This window comes from Nomascus leucogenys, chromosome 5 (assembly GCF_006542625.1).
Source record: "Nomascus leucogenys isolate Asia chromosome 5, Asia_NLE_v1, whole genome shotgun sequence".
NCBI classification, from domain to species: domain Eukaryota; kingdom Metazoa; phylum Chordata; class Mammalia; order Primates; family Hylobatidae; genus Nomascus; species Nomascus leucogenys.
In genome coordinates, this window is record NC_044385.1 from 1,166,446 (window position 1) to 1,172,583 (window position 6,138).

The following is a 6,138-nucleotide window of genomic DNA, read 5'->3' on the forward strand; positions in this document are numbered from 1 at the left end:
ACTCCGTCTCAAAAAAAAAAAAAAAAAGGCCTTATGCATGTAAGAAATGTGGTAAAGCATTTACTCTTTCCCATTCCCTCATAAACATGAAAGAGCTCACACTGCAGAAAACCTAAAGAATGTAGGAAGTGTGGTCAAGCCTTCAGATTTTCTTGTTTTTGAAGATTTGGGAGGACTCAGAGTGGAGAAAAGCCTTTTGCATTTAAATTTGTGTTAAGGCCTTCAGTTGTTTCAGTTCCATTTGAAGACATCAACTCATTACTGAGAAAAACCCTATGAATGTCCAGAATGTGGGAATGTTTCATTTCTCTCATATCTGCTCAAGGACATACGAAAATGCACACTGCAGCTGGACCTTGTAAATATAAGAATGTACACAGGATTAAAACTCTAATCGTTTAGAAACTGCAAGAATATTTTCAGTTTTAACATTTACTTGAAAAGTCATGTGAAAACTCCCACTGGAAAGAAGTTCTGTAAGTGAAGCTTTTCTAATTTGGAAAGCCTGATGCAAATTAATTATCATGCAGTGTTTGAAAAAAATGTACATGTATGAACTGTTACACAAGTTACAAGTATGTTGTTTTTATCAGTGGCTCATTCTTAAAGAGTCTTGAGTATGCATTTCACCTTATTTTGCAAGGAAACCTTGAGGCGAGAGTTCTGTAAATGATTTTTAAGCAGTAGTACTTGAATTTCATAGTAGTGATATTTTCTTAAGTTTGTTGGTAGAATTTTTGTCTATTCATGTGATAATGTACTGGATTCATGGTTGAATTGTGATGTTTTTGTAATACGTAGGTAAGTTTAATTTTTTTATTATTTTTTTTTTGTGACAGAGTCTCACTCTGTTGCCCAGGCTGGAGTGCAGTGGTGCGATCTTGGCTCACTGCAACCTCCGCCTCCTGGGTTTAAGCGATTGTCCTGCCTCAGCCTCCCGAGTAGCTGGGATTACAGGCGCCCGCCACTATGTCCAGATAATTTTTTGTATTTTTAGTAGAGACAGGGTTTCACCACGTTGGCTAGGCTGGTCTTGAACTCATGACCTCATGATTTGCCCACCTCAGCTTCCCAAAGAGCTGGGATTACAGGCATGAGCCACCGTGCCCTTCCGGGTAAGTTTAATGTGTATGTATTGTCCTGTGATTAATGGACCAGTGAATAATGATTGTTAAGTGTTGGGATTTTTTTACTAGCCTCATTTGGCAAATTTTGGTTATCCCTTGTCCATTATACACATTCCACATTTTTTTATTAAAGGAAAAACTACTCTTGGTGTAAAGATGTTTATTTTTTGCTAATAATGAGTTGGTATTAATTCCTAAGTACATAAAGTTTACCACAGAGTATCATCTCGTGAGTTCTTTGCATTTGTTGCCCTTTATTATTTCTGTCTGTTGTTTGGATAGTTCACTTTGAATGAAGGAGAGAGAACTGTGATGGGACAATATGTTGTAACCAATCTGAGGGAGGAAGCATTCAGTCTCACAGTCACATATGATAGCGTTGGGTTTTCCATCAATTCCTTTGGTATTGTATATAGTATTACACCGTTATGGTATTATAGTTTATATATTTTACAGTATTACAGTTTTACCAGTCAGTGTCACATGATTCAATTCCCTACCAGCCAACAGACAAACCAACACATACTCGTGTAGGAACAAAGGAACATCCTCACTTTTTTAATGCTATACCACTCTCTGCTCCCAAGTTAATCCCTGTTTGGGCCTGTGGGAGCTTACACCATCCTCCTATATGTGATTAATAACTGATGTCTAGTTTGTCTGTTTAGTAATAGATGTCATGTGTTTAATGGTGCCAGTAGACGTAGGGTGCTAATTCCGTCCTCACCAATGGGGTGCATGAGACGCTATTGAAACAACTGGCAACATAAATGGAATGGACCAGCCCTCATGCAGGACACCTGCTTAACTTTATCTACCTGCTGTCGGCTGACTTTTTCCATAACACATCAGAAGTCACCTGGGTCAGAACCATGAGCTGAGGATGGGCCTTCACTTTGGTCTGCACAGTGTTTCGTGGTCTTCAGGTGTTGTCATCTTCTCCCACACTTAAATGCTCTCATCTCCTAGACATGAATGTTTAATTGCACCCCAGCATGACATTTGGCCAGTGCTTAGCAGGCAGTTTTGAGCCACTTGCTTATTAATGCACAAAAGCACAGCACATAAACAAGCCGACACTTAAGTCCTAGTTAGCAAGAATCAGGCTGTATCTCTTTAGTCACTGCATCTACTCTGGTCACCATCACTGTATGCTTAGGGCAGCGATGTGAACATTATTAATTATTGTACACTCCCAAGACAGTAGTTATTGTTATGCAGGCAGAAGTAGTTGCCTTGTTTGTTTCTTGTGCTGCTGCTCCCCTTGCTGCTGTCCATACACCCTCCTGGTGAGGTGTACATCTATGGTGCCTCATGGTTCAGGCACTGATGAGTAAAGAAAATGGGAAGAAATAGTTTGATATTAGTCCCTGCCAAAGCATATGAAGAAGCATCTCAGCTGCTTTCATTGAAAAATGCCTAGCCAGTGTGTGGGCTTTTCTTATCACTGCTGCTTATCAGCATGTCAGAAGTCTAATCTTCAGACTGCAAGGCTTGATGGCCTTAGACATAATGGCCTTACTGCATGTGGAGCTAACCCCAGGAAGATTGAGTGGCACTCTCTGGAGGATTAGGTGGTCTCCTCCAATGTGGGTTGATGGGCTCCTGAACTCTTTCCTTTGACCATGCAGATAGTCTACACTGCCAGTGATCATGTGCTGCAACTCCATATACATGGAAACTCAAAATATTCTGAAACAGTTTCCATTGAAAGGAAAGAGAAAAGCAGTCAGGTGCCATGCTCCGGTCGAGAAAACTAGTAGATGGCTCACAAGAACACTATCGCTACTGTCTGTGCCTCTGTCACAACAAATATCCTGATCCTTCAGTTTTAAGGGTGCAGGGCAGTTTTCCAGGTAGTCTCAGACTGACACAGTTTTCCTCCCTTTCTTACTGGTAGTTCTCCAGATAACTGTACAATATGCTGAGAATGCAATATCCTGATAACCAGTTGACATTGCCCAGAGCAGCCTAGGCTCTGTTATAGTCCCTGCTCGAAACAGAATGGCCTTTAACACTTTTGTCCGGCAAATCACATCCTGGGATATAAAACCCAAGGTGGGCTGCTTTTTGGGGTCCCTCAGTTGTAGTGCAAGTGAAGCACTTGCAGTCAAGACTCCATCCATCTGCTCTGGATAGCTTTCCTGATCTTATGGTAGCAGTTCATATTGAATCCTAGACTTCTGTTGTCTTTTGTTTCCTATTTGTAAGTAATAAATTCACTTCATGGGATTTATGCGTGAATGTGTTTGATCTCATTGTTCTCAGAAGAGTTGGTAGTCATTGCACAGTGAACCCGCTTCATAATTGGTGAAAACACCTATGGCCCCCTTGTGCCACAGCAAAGAGGTTAATTCAGCCAGACATAAACTTAATGTTCTTAAAACCCTGTACCACAATTATTACCATATGGGAGGCCTTTAACAGTGGTGATGCTGATTTGAAGAACTCTGAAGGAAGAAATTTACACAAATGGGTTGGGTACATGGGAGTCCCTCCTAGCTTAAAGCAACCCTTACTCCCCTCCGCCTAAAAAGAGTGGATAAAAACTGAAACAGGTTTAAAATTTCACCTAATTGGAAATGCAAAGTTTACTAAAAGCATATTTAAAATAAAAGGTTAAATGAGTGCTCATTGAATTTTATGCCTCCACAAAGTAGGTTGTGAATTAACTTCAACATTTGTTGAAAGGCACCAAAATTGGGAAGCCTCCGTGTCTGAAATTCACATGTGGCTCAAATAAGAATTATACCTGGGGATACCCCAAAGTTTAAATGTGGTATCCCCTAGGATATTATGACGAATTACTGTACATAAGACAGGTGTCTTCCTTTAACTCTGAAAACCATATTATCTTGCCTAAATTCTCCATAATGCACCACTCTGCGACATCCAATAGTGGGCATGGGTTTCCTGACCAATGAGTACTAAAATTGTGTGCGACCCACCTATATGTTCTTGTCAAAATGGAAACCCCTGAATCCCACCAGTTGGAATAACATGACAGAATGTCAGATTTTTGGAATATATAAGTTCTCCGGAAGGTTATTAGGTATCGATTCCATTTTATTAATAGATATAAATATATTTAGATTACCTATTTCTCCTGTGTTTTAGTTTAATAGATTGTGTCTTTTAATTAATTCATCCAGTTGTTCTAAGTTACCAAGTTTGTGGGTTATGGAGATTGTAATATTCTGTATTCTTTTATCATCCATGGGATCTCTAATATAAAGGCCTCTTTTAATTCTTATATTATTAGGTTGGTGCAAAAATAATTGTGGTTTTGGACCATGAATTTTAAATTTTTATAACTAGGCTGCAACACATCTTTATTAATCAAAATAGAAACCATTACAATGGGCCGGGCGCAGTGGCTCACGCCTGTAATCCCAGCACTTTGGGAGGCTGAGGCGGGCGGATCACAAGGTCAGGAGTTTGAGACCAGCCTGACCAACATGGTGAAACCCCATCTCTACTAAAAATACACAAATTAGCCGGTCGTGGTGGCATGTGCCTGTAATCCCAGCTACTCAAGAGGCTGAGGCAGGAGAATCGCTTGAACCCAGGAGGCAGAGGTTGCAGTGAGCCGAGATCGCGCCATTGCACTCCGACCTGGGCGACAGAGTAAGATTCTGTCTCAAAAAAAAAAAAAAAAAAAGAAACCATTACAATCAACACATTTTTGCCAATGAGAAATAAGCTTGTTTATTCCATGCTTCAGGGTTCGATGAACTCTTGGAAAGCATTTTCTGCATCCTGCTGGTTGTGGAAGTGTTTTCGCTGCAAAAAGTTGTGTAGTGGATCAGAAGACCAGCAGCTGACCACCAAACACTGACCGTGACCTTTTTTTGGTGCAAGTTTGACTTTGGGAAGTGGTTTGGAGCTTCTCAGTCCAGCCACTGAGCTGGCTGTTGTATAAATCCACTTTTCGTGGCATGTCACAATCTGATCAAGAAATGGTTCATTGTCATTTCATAGAATAAGAGAAGACAACATTTCAAAAGGATGATTTTTAAAATTTTTGGTCAGCTCATGAGGCACCCACTTATCAAGCTTTTTCACCTTTCCAGTTGGCTTCAAATGCCAGACAACCGTAGAGTGGTTGACATTCAGTTCTTCACCAACTTCTCGGATAGCTGTAAGAGGATCCTTTCAATGGCTGCTCTCAATTGGTCGTTGTCAACTTCTGTTGGCTGCTCACTATGCTCCTCATCTTCAAGGCTCTCGCCTCCTTTGCAAAACTTCTTGAACCCCTGCACTGTACATTAATTAGCAGTTCCTGGGCCAAATGCGTTGTTGATGTTGTGAGTTGTCTCCCCTGCTTTATGACCCATTTTGAACTTGAATAAGGAAAGTCGCTTGAATTTGCTTTTTGTCTAACATCATTTCCATAGTCTAAAATAAACAAGTAATAAGTCATTAGCAAAAAAAAAAAGGCAAGAAATGCCCATTAAATGATGTATAACATAACCACATTTATTTAAGAGGGTATTGTAGGGGAGGCCTGCCCCTCCACTCCTGTGGGTGCTTCTCGTTAGGTGGGACGAAAGACTTGAGAAAAGGAATAAGACACAGAGACAAAGTGTAGAGAAGGAAAAGCGGGGCCCAGGGGACCGGTGCTGTGCTTACAGAGGACCCACACCGGCGCCGGCCTCTGAGTTCCCTTAGTATTTATTCATGACTATCTTTACCATCACCGGTGCTGTGCTTTGAAATGTATATGTGAACATCTCCATAAACCTTTTAGCAGTATTGCTTCAGCAAGCCCCACCTTATTCCTAAAGGCGGCTTTCTCCTTTATCTTTAAACAAAGCACATTCTGCACTGCCCAAAACCCTTTTAACCTTAAGTCACCACAGCACATGTCTCTTGCAAGGACAAGGTTGGGGGTAGGGTCACAGATTAACAGCATCTCAAATACAGAACTGAATGGAGTCTCTTATGTCTACTTCCTTCTATATAGACACAGTAACAGGCTGATCTCTCTTTCTTTTCCCCACAGGTATTC